General features: G+C 44.1%; 1 protein-coding gene across 7 annotated transcripts in view; it reads left to right on the forward strand.

The window, feature by feature from the left end:
- disp1 (dispatched homolog 1 (Drosophila)) overlaps nucleotides 1-16,165 on the forward strand; it is a 63,107-nt gene that overhangs the window by 15,432 nt on the left and 31,510 nt on the right. For all 7 annotated transcript variants that reach the window (XM_042095488.1, XM_042095493.1, XM_042095495.1 and 4 more), the window contains one exon: nucleotides 6,436-6,505. The gene's annotated coding sequence lies outside the window, so the exon portion shown is untranslated. The remainder of the gene's footprint in view (nucleotides 1-6,435; nucleotides 6,506-16,165) is intronic.

The raw sequence follows: 16,165 nt of genomic DNA on the forward strand, positions 1-16,165 counted from the left end.
TTTCATCTTCATCATGAAGACCTGGTCCAGATGCCTAATTGCTATGCTTTCTGGTCTGTTCAGTGCACCCATCTAAAGTCAACTTAAATCATAAAATAAGTACACTTAAAATGCTCAGTTAACATTGCTTTAACTGCTGTCATTAGTCATTAGTCTGGCATTAAGTTTCCACATTTTTAAGTTCCAAAGTATTTATGGTTCAGAGTTGTGTAGTGCTTTTGGGTGTTTTTCTGTACAGGCACACAAAAACATGCACACACAACATGTTTAATCATTTCCCTTTGAGTAGATAGTAAAATACTAATCTACTCAACATTTCATAATGAAACTGTAATGTATCAATAATGCATTATAATAATCACTAACACTCAATTTTAAGGTGATGCTTGGTAAATAAGGACTGTAATGTATTCTTGCCTCAGAGTTTTTACAGCCTGATTTGTCCATTGAATGTTGTGGGAGGTTTGTTGTTTCTGTCTGTTAATGATTTGCCTTGTAAATGTCCGCAGTATTTAAACTTGACAGAACTAACACTTCATGTGAAAAAAAGATCTACCGGCAATATCTGTTAACTACTGTAGTTGGTTGTTGAATAGTGCCTGCCACTTAAAGGCAGTTGATTTTACTGATAACTAGTTCCCAAATATGAGAGATCTGCAGAAATGTTGTGTAGTGTACAACCATGGTCTAAATGTGCAACACATACTTAACATTTTAGAAATTGTGTTTAATTGGTGCTAAATCCCACATTTTGACACATTCATCTCTGAGCGGTGGAAGCAGTAAATACATTTTGATTTAAATGCCATTTCATGGGAATTGAAAAGTAGATGGTTAGAGATGGATGTGAAATTACAAATAGTGGTAAATTATGAAATAGTTTGGTTAATGGAATGATGATTTGATTGAAAAAGTTATGATGTGATGAAAACAGTCACGTCCCATCATTCCGCAATGCAAAATTGCCATTTACCATTCAAGCGAAGCGGCCCTGAGGGTGGAAGTAATAATTTATTGTTTTAAATGGAGGTGATGAAAATGGATGCGTCTGATCTTTTATATGCTAAAGACTGAGTTCTGACTTGATGGCAATTACACAGTCAACCACATATGCAAAAACTGCATTTTGCGGCTTTCATCCAAACACAATGCATAAATCACATTTGGAAGTTGTCATCCAAATAATTTCCCCGTGGAGGAAGACGCTTGGGAACAGAAGCAGGTCGGTGGTAGGCTTAGATCTGGTGACCCCCTCTTAATTAAACCCTGGAAGTTTTGTTTTCCGTTCTCCCGGTTCCTCCTGGGAACCCTGAAATCCAGAGCTACGTCCTGGAACAGGTGTGGCGTCGCCCCTCGCCATCTCTGGCAATCCTCAGAGCTCCGCAGCCTGCCCAGAAATATGGGTGGATAATCACGGGAGGGATCGATTGGGGAGAATACTTCTACATTTGCGAAACGTGACTTGGCACCATCAAGGCAGATAGGAATCATGTGCTCATTCTAATATGAACCACATTGGCTGCACAGAAGAAAAAAACATCATAACGTCGTCACCATAACTTTCTGGGGTGTTATTCGTGTCGGCCAACATGTTTGTTTGAAATCTCGATGACTGATTACTGTTTGTTCTGTGTAACGTCCAGCTTGAGGGGGTCGCAGTGCAACAAAGAGCTGATGATACTGGTTCCTGTAAGACACGCATTTCCTGGCTCAGTATTGATGTGTCTCTTACAAAGTTAGCTCTGGGAGATGTGATGAGAAGAGAGGTGAGGTCGCCTCCGGTTGTTACTCTGTGTCCTGGCAGCCTGCCGCCCACGCAAGAGTGATGGCAACAGGTGTGGTGAAAGTGACAAGTCTGGAGTTCGTTTTTTTTTTTTGCAGCCTAAGTTTTGTAGCCTGAGGTTCTGACGTTACTCAGACAAGCATCGTGAGTTCTAGTCCTCAGTCTGCTCTGGGCTTTCGGCAGTGGATTTTATTTCAAGGGGCATATGATTCTTTTTTTTTTTTTTTATTCTTTTTTTTTTTATTCTTTTTTTCTTTGCTTTCTTTCCCCCCATTCTTTAATTTGTTTAGAGAGGATTACTCCAGTCGCATTTGGCTTTGCCATTAGTCGGCCCCCTCTCCGTCTCCCTCCCTGTTCCTTGGCTTTCATCACCAAAGATTTCCCATGTTGATATCCCCGTGTCATCCGAAACGCTCTTTCTCCCCCCCTTGGTCCTAAAACCCTAGGCCCGCGTGGAGTATAGTGTTAGTTTCAGAAGCAATTTACATATCTAGCATGAAATCAAACAGCTGAAATAAGACAAGCAGGGCAGAGACCGAAAAAGGGAGAACATGAAGTAATGAGAGGGAGGGAGAGAGTGAGAAAGAAAGAGAGAGGAGAGAGAGAGAGAGAGAGAGAGAGAGAGAGAGAGAGAGAGATATGGAAAGAGCAAGCTTCTGGCAAGGTCCCAGCCACAGAGGCAGTTACGAATCTACTTTCTCCACTATGCTTTTTTTGTTGCTGTCCTTGGCTGTTAAGCGCTTCAGGAACACGCATCTTAAGTGTTCTTTCAAGTCACCCCTTCCAGACACCCACAGACAGACACCCACCCACGCCTCGGACACCCACCCACGCACGCCTCGGCAGTTTTGGTGTCGTGCATGTATACAGTTGGGAGGTCACAAAGAAATATCAACCTTTTTTTTTTTTTAAGTGTGTTTTGGGGGGTGGGGATTAAATCCAGCCAAAGTATGTTTTGGCATTCATCCCTGGGCTGTGTAAAGTAAAGGTTTTCATAAGGCCCTTGCCCGATTTGGTTTATCCTGCTGCCTGGCATGGCACACCATGACTTTTTTTTTCCCCCTTCGAGTTTCTCGGGGGTCTTGAAAGGGCCTCTTTGATTTCTTTGATGCCTTGCAGTTGGCGGAAGAAGTCAGCAAGACTTCCATTCGAGTAAACCCTGAACGACAGAGAATCCTCGACCTTGAGTCATTAAATATCATGTTTAAGTCGAGGGAAAGGCACACCATGATTTCGCTCAGATAGCTCAGTTGGCTTTGTGGTTATCTGGGGATCTGTCGCTGGCCTGAGTAGACCCCGTCCCGAGCAAAAGTTGTTTGACATTTTCCAAACATAAAACAAGGGCATGTTTGAAGCGATTGGAAAGGGCATCGCTTACTTGTGGCAGCAAACCAAGGAGTCCACCCTCTGCCCAAGAATATGAAGAGGCAGTGCAAAACTCTCCTTATTATCATCGTCATGAGTTATTCCTGTGTGTGTGTGTGTGTGTGAATCTCCTCTTATCCCGGGATTGTGTTGCCGGAGTGATGGGAAAAGCTATTTGGCCTGGGAGATAGTGGGGACCGTGTGAGGAGAGGAATCCGCTGCGCACCTTCTGTGGAATGTGTCTGTTTACAAGGCTGAGCCCAGCCAGTCAGCTACTGGGCTCGGCGCGATGAGAAGGAGAATGGGAAAGATTTTGTGTGTGTGTGTGTGTGTGTGTGTGTATACATGTCTGGCCTGCATGATAGAAAGAGACAGACATACAGAGAGAGAGAGAGTGAGGGAGTAGAATGTGGAGAGATTCCTACTTGGGATGCACCCAGCCAGATTCACGTGATGAATTCAAGTGATTATCTTCACCATATCCTCAATTCACCTGTACGAAATGTTCAGATGAAAGTGCTGTCGTTGAAGTAATCATAGTGAGGAAAACGCAAACACATAGATGTGTAGAGAAGTATGTTTAGCGTAATATTTAACAGGGGTAGGGGGGAGTTTCATGTAATTTACCACTGTTAGATAACGCCTCTCCTGGCTGCACTGATAGACTGCTGCTGCAGCAGCATGAGTGGGTTCACTGAGGTGGACTGACTCCTTGTGAAGTGTGTGTTGACCACCACTCTGACCAAACCTGATTGCAGTAATGGGGCCCGCTGGACCCACGCTGGGTCTGAAAAGTCTGGCCTTGTGAAGACGATGACCTGGTTAGTGAGCGGGCAAACGAAATGTGAATTCCTTGGGCCGAATGATCGTGGAGAATAGGGCCTCATGTAAATTGAGAGGGAGCATTCCTTGGAAAGATATCAGAGTGCATTTCTTTCTTTTCGTATTTTAAATAGTTCTCTTGAGTGTTGATATCACATTTGCACATGAATTAATGAATGACTTTCTTCTTGTTTTAAGACAGACTTGTTTTCCCTCTCTCACTTGCTTGGCAAAATGTGTAGCTTGCTTCATGTAACGACCATCTAGAGGATTTCCTGAACCATTTTTACTAGTCACGTGTAAAACATAATCATATCGTAATTATTTGTTCCTTCTGAAAGAGGAAAAAACAGCACCGCGGTGAGGCGGGATTTATTTTCTTGTCAAATGCTAATGATGCTCCTTTCCTCTCTCTCTAATACGGACCACATGCTTCCTGTGGTAAATGGTTACATACGTACATATCTTGAATGCACAGAGAGAGAGAAGGGGGGAGGAGGGGGGGGAGGAGGAGTGCAGAGAGAGCAAGAGGCCTCCATAAAAAAGTGATGTTGATACACAGTGTCACAGGATTATGGATTCTTACCTTACATCACTCTTTAATCCCCTCGGCGTGGAGGTTTGAAGGAAACGTTGACGCCGTGGCTGTGGTCAGCGTTGAGTTAAACTATAGCCTCTCTGGCAGTCAGGCCGTTGTTTTTAGGATTATTGCCAGAGGATATAGCAAATGACCACATTTTTTGAGTGTGTGTGTTTTTAAAAAAAAAAAGATGGCCATAAAATAGGCTGTTCAGTGTTCATTTGCAAGTACATCGGTAACAAAAAAAAAATCGGTAACAAAATTCACCAACCAGGAAAAAAACTCCAATGGCTGTTACCTAAAATAAATCTTTATTTTATACTCTCATTTCAGAAGTTATATATTTCTTTCCACACTGACCCTGTGTTTCTCAAAGCGAGTTCTGTGGCTAATGATGGAAGTGTCCACTTCACTCTCACCATGAAGCCTTCCGCCAGTCCACTCCTCTTGTCATCACCTCCCCACACCTCCATTAATTGGCGATGCGAACCATATGTTCCCATGGCACTCAACAAACTCCTGTTTCGGCAGCCCCCTGCGACGCCCGCCGGTGACCCAGTGCCCAGCGACCACATCGCTATTGGGGAACTTGCCCGCTGTTAGAGCCTCTGCCAATCTTGCGCCCCCCCCCCCCCCCCCCACACACACACACACACAGTTTTTTGAAAGGGGGCTTTGAGCACCCCTGCCAGTGTCTGCAATCTTCATGTCGACCCCTTGTGACCTTATTAACAGTGATAGAGTCGCTTCGGGGTCTCCAGTGACCTGAGGGCCGGGGAGGGGGTCAATATAGACTGGCAATGGTGGGGTAGTGGAGGGATGGGGATGTAGGGGGGTCAAGGTGACTGAGGCTGGGGTGCAACCATTAGGCACGGGACGTCCTGAGAGGTGGCTTTTGAAAACCCTAGGAAGCATGTCACAGACGCCTTCTCCTTCCTCTCTCCTTTCTCCCCCAATTAAGGTGACGACTGGCACGGCAACACTGGGCCCAGTATTCATAAAGACAAGCATTTTCTGAGTGTGCATACGTGTGTGTGTGTGGTGTGTGTATGTGTGCATTAGTCTGTGCACGCGTGTATGTGTGAACGTTTGTGTATTTTGTCGGCTGGTTTGTTTGTCCTGGCCCTCTTGTCATGTGGAATGACACGTTGTGGGCGACTGCTGTTTACGTTTATTCTTCTTGTGGCTTTTCCATATCACTTGCATGGAGGCAAATAGCACGTCGAGTCAAAGAGTAAGACAGCATGGGTTCACCAACACTTCACTTAAGGAGTCGTAAACTTTCTGTGCTGCCAAGTTTAGAGAGCAGACTAGTTTATTATCCGAAGAGGCAACCCTGAGGAATGATTAGTTTACCAGAGTAAGGTGCTCATGTAATTTCACTTGTGGATTCATGCATGCCGAACAACACACTCAATCACACACATACACACACACAGAGAGACAATAACTGTTTTCAGACATGTCCTCCGCACTATATGCGGATCTTTGTCAAACGGACGTCCGACCCTTTCAGATGATTCAGATATGATGCTTACATGCGGACATGATGTGTGAACGACACCGACGCACATGAACAGAATCTCTGCATGTTCTTCGCTTCATTCAGACATGAGCTCATTTACATAATGTCTGTCCGAAATGCTAGGAGGGGAGTAGTGTAAGAGCCGCCTAAGTTTGGAGTTCCAAATGTGGGGACATACGTTGTTCAGATATACGGCCCAACCGCTTTATGATCGCAGAACATGCAGTCTTACACCAAGTCTGAAAGCAGCTACAGACGCACAGACACAGACACACACACTGGTACAGGTTTGTGTAAACATCTTTTTTTCTGTGATGGATGTTAAATGCTGGTATTTCTCTCTCTTTCTTCCCTGTACAGCTGATTTGTTGAAGACTTTGGCAACTGGAGCGCATGAATAGCACTGCTCATCTGGCCAGAGATTCCACTGGTAAGTGATCCGTTTCCATTCATCTCTGTCACACGCTAGCGAGACATAAAGCGCCGCGCTAGCTTAAATATGTTTGCTTTGACATACTTATGTCTGAGCCGAGGCGTGGATTTTTCTCAACGTGTTTGTCAAACACACTTTTTTTTCTTCTTTTCAAACACTTTCCAGTGCAGATCAGTCATGAAACGCCTGTCTTGGTCGTCCACACTCCCACCGTATGTCTCTCTCTTTCTCCTGTCTTTCTCTCTCTCTCTCTCTCTCTCTCTCTCTCTCTCTCTCTCTCTCTCTCTCTCTCTCTCTCTCCTCTCTCTCTCTCTCTCTCTCTCTCTCTCACACACACTCCCTCTCTCTGTCTCTCTCTCTCTCTCTCTCTCACACTCCCTCTCTCTCTCTCTCTCTCTCTCTCTCCTCTCTCTCTCTCTCTCTCTCTCTCTCTCTCTCTCTCACACACTCCCTCTCTCTGTCTTCCAGACATTTACTGTCACTAGTTCAAATACACATACGCCACTCAGGATGAGACCATTTCGAGTAAGTCATTTTGGACCATTTCCTGGTAAATTTGGAGTGTCTGTTCAAAGTGGACCTCATTGGGATGGGACCGAACAGACAGTGGAGGGGGGGGAGAGGGATGGGGGGGGTGGTGAGGGAACAAAGTCGTCATACTTGTGGCGGACTCGCTGGTAAACATAGCTGGGATTCCATACAGCTGTGGTAGACGGTCAGGCTCACGGCACTTGGCCTGGTCTTCAGTGTCATGGTGTTGTCACAATACCAAAATTATGACTTTGACACAGTACCTTGCCTATGTATCTCGATACCAATACTGAAACAATACCATGGTAAAAAAAAAAAAAACTTCAAACATTATTAATAGAAAGTAATAGAATAGGCCTAGACGATAGAACATGGAACTTTTTAAAATTCTTTTTTTTTTTTTTTACTGATAACAACTATGGCTTTTATTTAGACCTGATTAAAGCACCATTGCAACACAATTGCACAACCTTCCGTGGTCAGGGCCTCTTTTTTTGACCCCAGTCAACCAGCCTGTGACGGCCAGAAGACCCCAGAGTGCTGTCTGTATGGGGCATGCCTTCCCCACCATACTGTTCCAGCAGAAGGACAATGTTACACATTCCATCAGTCATAGGAAAGCCAATAAGGCACAATATAGGACATGACATACATGTACTTTTTAGTTAAATCTATTTACAGGGATGATGCATCAATGTGAGGCATGATGCAATATCTTTTCTCAGCATAGTGACACAAGATAAGCCTTTGATGCAGGTATTTAACAAAAACAGAAATGTGTAGGTTCACAATCATGGTGAGCGCTTGGCATTTTTCACACACAGGCCTGTGTATTCCAAAATATGTCATAATATTCCAACATTATATGTTATTATTAATGGCTAGACTTAGGAGCACCTTGACAACTGGAAAAAAAGAAAAAAGAACTAAAAATACTTTCTTGGCACAAAATGCACCTTTTAGTCATTTTTATCCACAAATTGGTGTTTCATTTTAAATCTAAACCACTTCCACAACTCATATTAGCAGAAGTATACTATGGACAGAAAATGTGACCAAATCAGGCCATTTTGTAACACAAAAAAGTGTAGTGAACACATAATGTGCCTTTGATGCAGGTATTTAACAAAACAGAAATGCCACAAAGTTGCCGAGCACAAGAACACAGCAAGATGGATCTGCGATAGAGATAGTTTACCTTTGAAGAAACATAATCCTTCCATGAATGACAAAGATGTATCAAAATATGCTTGGCTAAGGTTAAACTGTTGCAACACAGGCGCTATGAGAAAAAAAAAGAGACTTTAAAAAAAAAAAATGAATGAAAAAAAATGAACCCTGAATGAAACGTGGAAGTCAGTCAGATACACAAAACAATACACGCTCCACTGCCTGAAGGCATTGCACACAAGCCATTCAGGAAGTGTTAAGTTCTAGTATTATCAACTCAAACAGTACACAGGAAATTTTGCCAGAAATTAGCAATAGTTGCTAAACGACGGTATGCCACTTTCCAACCACTCTGTAGTTCACCCAAAACATTTTTTGACACACTAGTTATTATTCTGATACTTGATCTCCTTCATGCCCTCATCTCCCTTGTTTCCAGCCCCCATCCTTTGCTCGTGTCTTAAACGTGTTCAAACAGGCGCTGTAAAAAGCTAAGCCTTTTTGTTTTCCTTTCACTGTGACGGGGTCAGTCGGAGCAGTGAGCTGAAGTGTGACCTATAAACTTAGTGCCGACTCCCTCTCCCTTCCTCCCTCTCTCTCTCTCCCTTCCTCCCTCTCTCTCTCTCACTTACTCTCTCTCCTGCTCTCTCTCGATCACTCTCTTTCTCTCTCTCTCACTCACTCACTCACTCACACTCTCTCTCATTCTCTCATTCTCTCACTCTCTCTCCTGCTCTCTCTCCCTTCCTCCCTCTCTCTCTATCTCTCTATCTCACTCTCTATCTCTCTCTCACACTCTCTTGCTCTCTCTTTCTCTCTCTCTCTCTCTCTCTCTCTCTCTCTCTCACTCTCTATCAAATTCAAATTCAAAAGGAGCTTTATTAGCATGACCATAACGTTGTACAGTATTTCCAAAGCATTTGGGTCAAATACATCAAATGAGGAGGGGAAGAGGAAACACACAAATAAAACACAATAATCATAATTGTACACAAATATGAATTATGAACTATAGCAATGGAAAAGGGTGTGTGTGTGTGTCTGCATGTTTGTGTGGGCTTGTGTGTGTGTGTGTGTGTGTCTGTGTGTATGTATGAGTGTATGTTCATATTTAGGTAGTGTAAGTTTTACATCAGCAGGTCCTTTCATTATGGCAGGAATATACATATTGAGCGGCAAGGAGGATGCATTTCTCTTTCTCTCCAGTGAGGAATGAAAGCCTCTCCTCATCGCTCGCTTGCAGGAATTCAGGGAGGACATTTGTCATCTTTTCAAAATAAGTTCTTCTAATGTTAACATATTTTGTGCACTGTGTCAGGAAGTGTATCTCTGTCTCTACTGTGTTTAGGTCACAGTGGTGGCACAGTCTAGTGTCTTTCGGCAGCCATGTTTGTCTGTGCCTTCCCACTTCTATTGCCAGGCTATGTTCACCGAGTCTGTACTTTGTCAGTGTGGTTCTCAGGTTTTTGTCTTGAATGTGTGTCAGGTAGGGTGCTAGCTGATATTCTCTGTTTAAGGCCAAATAGAATTGCATTTTACTTTGATTTTTTGTTTGATTCTTCCAGCGGATTATGTAATTTTGTTTAATAGTTTTTGTAATTTGGTTTATCCTAATTTCAGTTGCTTTGTGATTCAGATACTGCGGTGTCAGTGGGGCATTCGTGTGTGTGGAGTGGTCTGATGAGATCAAACTCAGCACCAGCTTAGTTAGGGGACATTTTTCTTTGTTCATCTCCTGGTATTGAAGGGCTTTATAATGGAATGAGCAGGGGTCACTACTTATCAGGTGTTTCCAGAATTTGATCGCTCTTTTCTGTTTTTTTAGAATTAAAGGATATTGGCCTAGTTCAGCTCTGCAGGCATTGTGTGTGGCACATCTGTGTACTTTTAAGATGAATTTGCAAAACTCTGTATGGAGGGTTTCAATAGGGTGTTTTCCCATTGATTGAAATCTTGGTTTGTGGACCCCACACATCACTACAATAGAGGGCACATATCTATCTCTCTCACACTCTCCTGCTCTCTCTCTCTCTCTCTCTCTCTCCTCTCTCTCTCTCTCTCTCTCTCTCTCTCTCTCTCTCTCTCTCTCTCTCTCTCTCTCACTCACTGGCCTGCTGCACCTGCGGACTTTCCCACAGGTCCACCAAGTCACTCCGCACTCACGATAAACACAGCGACAAACACGACCGAGCGACTGAGCACACCAGCCCACACGTCAAACAGATCCTTGTGCCAACGTTTCTTACCTGAGGTCTCTGGGTTCACGAGCAGAAGAAGAAAGACCTGCCCGTGTGCACGTCTGTGTTTGTGAAAGAGAAAACAAACAGGAATGTTTTGTCCGGTTGAGGTCCCACTTTGTGTGTCTGTATCAATGAAAAGAAAGAAGAAAATGAGAGGTACAACACAACACACAATCTGATTTCAGGTGCTTTGACCACAAATGTGTGTGCTGTGGTGGGTGGTGGTGGTGGTGGTGGGTGGTGGTGACGGCGACGATTCTGATTAGTCAAGTTCAGCTGCGTCTTGTGTCACATTCTGGCCGCCTCCAGAGGTCAGAGGTGACCGACTGAGACAAAAGCCCTGTAGCACACCTTTACAGGCCAGCTGCAGCGATTTTGTTTTTAATGAGGCCCTCATAAGAAAGGCCTGGCTGGAGGGGACTCAGGATGAAGCACGGTGGGTGGGGGGGGGGGGGGGGGGGTGCAGTGCTGCCTCCCAGAGTCTAAATATCGCTGCAAGGGAACCAAACAGCTGTGTTGACTGTCTAGTCTCAGGCAAATGATTATAAACTACAACTCACAGGCAGGCAGGCCGGCGTGTTCTTTAAGGCGACTTGGCTTTGATCATGCGGCGTTGTAAATGGCGCGATCACCTAGGGCTTCAGATAATGTGGCCCGTTTTATTGGCTTAATGAGTGGGTTGAAATGTTTATCTACGACGTGCTCCGAGCGATTCTCTCGCAGGCCTTTTTTTCGTGTGTTTTTTTTGGCACAGGGTCTCGATTCAGTTGAGTCCCGTGAACGAGAGAGAGAGATGCTAACACTGCTGTTGTTTGTTAGTGTTGTTGTTGCTCTTCCAATAGCACCTGTTATCGTGACGTCTCTGCTGGGGCTAATTAGTAACGTTAGTCACACATGGATCTTTGTTTCTTTCTGTTCCCTCCTCTCTCCCACCCCCTTCATTCCAGCCCCCTCTCCACCCCCTGTATCACCAAGCATGAATGGAAAGCACAAAAACATTTTGATGGAGGTGACTGAAGGGTCCCATCTGTGTTTGGCAACCATGCACCAAGCCTGTGGAAGAACACTCCCGCGTGCGTGCGTGCGTGTGTGTGTGTTTGCTCAGCAGAGACGCCCTTCTTGCGTCTGGAGGCCCTGTGTGTGTGAGGGGGGGTTTTTCAGTCATCAGACGTGGACTGTAACACAAGGTGGACTCTATAGAGCACGGAGAACATGGAGAGAATCTGCACAAGAACATCTCTTCCTCATTCGTCTGTCAGGGTCTTTCGGTTCCTTTGGCATCAAGTGTGCTTGAACAGCTTCCTGCGTCAATACATTTTATTTTCAACCCTGTTATTTCAGTTTTTTTTTATATACTCGTTAAGTGTGTGAAAGAGTGAACTGTTGGCCATCTCATTGCCACCCGTTCTCCAAACGTATCCGGATGAAATTAAGTCCAGTGCATTCCAGTGTATCTATCTGTTGGGTGAGGGTAAAGGGATGGGAAGACCTCATTCGTCCACATTGCTGTTTTGAAGTGATTTTGCTCTTTTGTCATGGATGTCTGCTGGTGGTCCATACAACTGCCCCCCACCCCCCTTCACAAAACTACTTTACTTTGAAAGGGGTAATTGATGATTGAAGATGCAAAGACCCTGGGCTTGATGGTAGGAAGATGCGGTACGTCTGTGACCCCTTCAGTACAAAGAGGTCTCCTCATGGCGTCCATGGAAAGCTGGGAAGTGCAAATATTTATCTGGCTTTGCAACAATGGCTGACCAGTGGATGAATGGCACTCGCACCAGATCTCATTTGGCGAGAGCAGAGAGTGGTGGTGGTGGTGGTGGTGGTGGTAGGAGGGGGAACCCTCCCCACAAAGAAGAAAAAAATATCCAGAAGATAGACTTACAGAAAAGACCCAATTAGCAGTTTTATACGTGGTCAAGTATTAGCTCTCCATAAATGTGGCAAAATTTAGATCGGGTTTTATGTGTTTGTTTAAAGGATCTTGCACATTACGAGACCATTGTTAAATCTTTTTTCCCCACTTGGAGTTGAGCTCTGTGGAAAACCACTTAAACTCCATCATAACACAAATCATTCTCTCTTTCCTCCCTTACTTCCACAGTGCCACGTTTGTGTCAAAGACTCGTTTTTTGAACGTTTGTGTCAGAGACTCGTTTTTTGAACGTTTGTGTCAGAGACTCGTTTTTTGAACGTGTGTGTCAAAGACTCATTTTTTGAACGTTTGTGTCAAAGACTCGTTTTTTGAACAAACCTCTCCACTCTCTCCCTCTCTCTGTCGTTCTCTGTCTCCCACTCTTACTTTCTTTCATTCTAGCGTAAGATTTGTCACTCGTAAACCTTTGTACAATACTGCACACATATATTCAGAATGACGCACGTTGTGTGAGGGTTTGGGCGTAAACGAGCGTTTCGTTGTTCTTCTCCACACTCTGCCGTTCGGTGAGTGGCGTTAGCAAGCTGGCCCGCGGCGAGGATACTTCCCGACCCCACCCACCCACCCCCGATCGGCCGAATCTGAGACTCGTTAGCCACATCCAACGGTGCTGATTTACTGTAACTTATAAATCCCCATAACTCACTGCCATAATTACTCCTCGTAAGGTGCGAATTCTCCAACAAAGCACTTTGTGCAGTGGGGAATGAATGGCTGGCTGACCTAAAGACTTCATCCTCCCCCTATCCACCCCCCCCCCCCCCCCCCCCCCCTCAAACTCCCCTATCCCACCCCACCCTCAACTTGGTTCCTGCTTCCCCCTTCCAGAATATTCCGCCTGGCACATTTATGGCTCACACACTCGCTGACATAAGGGAATGGAAAGCCTGAAGGGCCTCGCGGATGAACAAACTGTGTGACAGATCAGCGAGTTATGAGAGCGCTCTGAGACATATTTCTCAATTAAGCACACATGGAAATTATCTTAGGATATATGAGATTTACGGAGGCTACTGTTTTGAAACAGAGAGAGGGAATAGATCATCAGCATGGTGGAGAAACGCTCTGCTTCAGTAAACCTTTTATTCTAGGTGGTAGAACTTTCAAACTGCTGTTTCTATACTGCTTTGTTAGTTCATTCTGTTAGGGTTCTGCTCAGCCCCTCAACCCTAAAAAAAAAAAAAAAACGTTGCAATTTATATGGTGGATGCCAAAAATGTGCCAAGACTTTCTGTTAAGCTGGCCCAGTACTCTGGCTGTGTTGTGCCCTGGCTCTTGCCGCCAGGGCTGAGGCGTGCACCACCTGCATCATTTAAAACTGGGTGCGTGCAGCAGTACTCCCTCATTATAATGCCTTTCGGGACGGCCCGTTGACCCTACCCATGATGTCATTCTGTAAGCCCGTCACTATTAATAACCCGACGCTAATATGGAGTGTGGGATCGATCCAGATTCTTGTATGGAGCTTGTTTTTCTTTTTTCAGGGATCAGGGCTAATGTGTGTGTGTGTGTGTGTGGGGGGGGGGGGGGGGGGTGGAGATTGGGGGAGTTTTTGTTCACCTTGTTTAATTTTAGAACCTATTTTATGTTTATAAATATTTATGCACACATACAGGCATCCAATAAAAAGCCTGCCTTACGAGAACATGGACGTCACTCCGGGGTTTGTTTATGCCTCAGATATGACATATTGACAGTAGGGTGCCAAAATACTGCACACACACACACACACACACACAGAGACAGACACACACACCGAATTCATATTTTCTGAGCTGCAGACAAAAACCAACCTTCATGTCAAGATGACTGCGTATACTGGGACTGATTTATTGATTTATTGCGGTCCCAACATTCCCAAGGTAGTTCAGTTCCCAAGACTCCTCTCTGATGTGATTCAGTCTTAATTTGGGGAATAGTAATTACTACTGCCCCCATGTTGCTTCTGGGAGAGGACGTCTGAAAATTGAATGCTGTGAACTGGACGAAACTCCAAACAAATAACATGGTGGATTACTACAAGCATTACTCTTAAACTCGCATTACGTAAGCAATAAGGCCCGAGAGACAGGGCTTTATTACGGATATAAGCCATGGTAAAACACATAGTTAGACCCAACATGAAGCGCAAGTCAAGTTCAGAACTGTATTAACTCATTGAATGCCAAGCTGTTTTCGTGAGCTTTGTCCTTGAGTGCCAGTAATCTAGACCATTGTTGATGATTTTTGTTCAGCCACAGCATATTCTGTGTTATAGCTATGAACACATACAATAGCTCGATTAAAAGGTGAGACTTTAAGCTCTCGGTGGGTGCAAACCGTGTATTTCTACACACTTCTGTTCCTGAGAAATCCCAAGCTAAACAGTGGCTAGTGTTCATCAAAATCGCAGTTTTTTTTCTAGAAATGGAGATATAACATCTTTCATGAAATATGAAGTGTTGCCTATTACTTACTTGTGTAAACTTTCCGGGAAGTGATCAGCGAGACCTGGCGAGACTGCCACCTAGTGATAGACCCACGAAAATGGCCTGGTTTTGACCTGACGTGCATGCATCACTGATTCGACCCAAAGCGGCAACCGAGTTATGATAAAATGTCCAGATAAAATGTCCAGATTGTGCGTTTTCATGAGTTTTCGATCGTCATATATTTCATTTCCATTCATCACAGAGTTCCCAAAATCACATATAAGGTGTGTTAGAGTGTCTAGTTTCGTAATTTAAAAAAAAAAAAGCTAAAAACGTAATATTACGTTTTTGGCACTCAACGCATGGGAAGGAAAAACGTAATATTACGTTTTTGGCACTCAATGAGTTAAAAGGTTCTTTCTTCATATAACTCCTTTTCCAAAAAATTTGGGACGGTGTGTAAAATGTACAAAAAAATGTGACGTTATGCACATCACGTAAACCCATATCTATTAACTAAAAGAATATCAACATATCAAATGCTAAAACTTTGACTATTTTATAAAAAACTACATGCTCATTTTGAACTTGATGACAATGGGGTTGAGTATTTAGCATGTTTTGCAAATCATCTACATGTTTCAATCTACATTATACAATTTGTTACAACTGTTTTGGAAACAGAGTTGTAGCATTGTCTAGATGATCGGGCGTCACGGGTCTAAATCTTTAGACCAGACTGTCCAACTGAAGTTGCAGGTAATCACAAAAATCAATGTTAGTACTTTGGCATTCCAAAAAAAGTATATTAATAAACCAAGGTTAAAGGACAGGACAAACTATCCCTCTCCCCTCCCGTATTTGTGTTGCCTGGACCAGATAGCGTGTTTTGAAACACGGAGCAAGCTGGATGACCGCAAGATAAATAAACAGACGGATGTGAGGAGACACCTGCAATGACTGTCTGGTCTGGGGTTGCTACAGTTTCCCCTTCCTTTTGATATATGATTTGTTGTTGGCTGAAAGGGGCCCGGCGCTTGAGCATTTCAAATGAGGTGTTAAGTGGGTGATGGGTGGGGGTAAGTAGACGGGATGGAGAGCATTCCTCAGCCAATGGCGTCTTTCTTGATGTCTCTTCTATGAGCTGACTGCTCTGCTGGATGGAGACGAGTGGGCAGCTCTGCGCTAATGTGTCAGATGTCCCATTTACAAGAAATACAACTTCATTCGCAATTTACATAGATGCAAACACGCACACACACACACACACACTACACATTCACACACAGACATATACACACACACATACCGGTAAACACACATTCAGACCAGGGTTGTGCACAATTCGAATTGCAATTCTGCTTCT

This window comes from Alosa sapidissima, chromosome 6 (genome assembly GCF_018492685.1).
Source record: "Alosa sapidissima isolate fAloSap1 chromosome 6, fAloSap1.pri, whole genome shotgun sequence".
NCBI lineage: Eukaryota > Metazoa > Chordata > Actinopteri > Clupeiformes > Clupeidae > Alosa > Alosa sapidissima.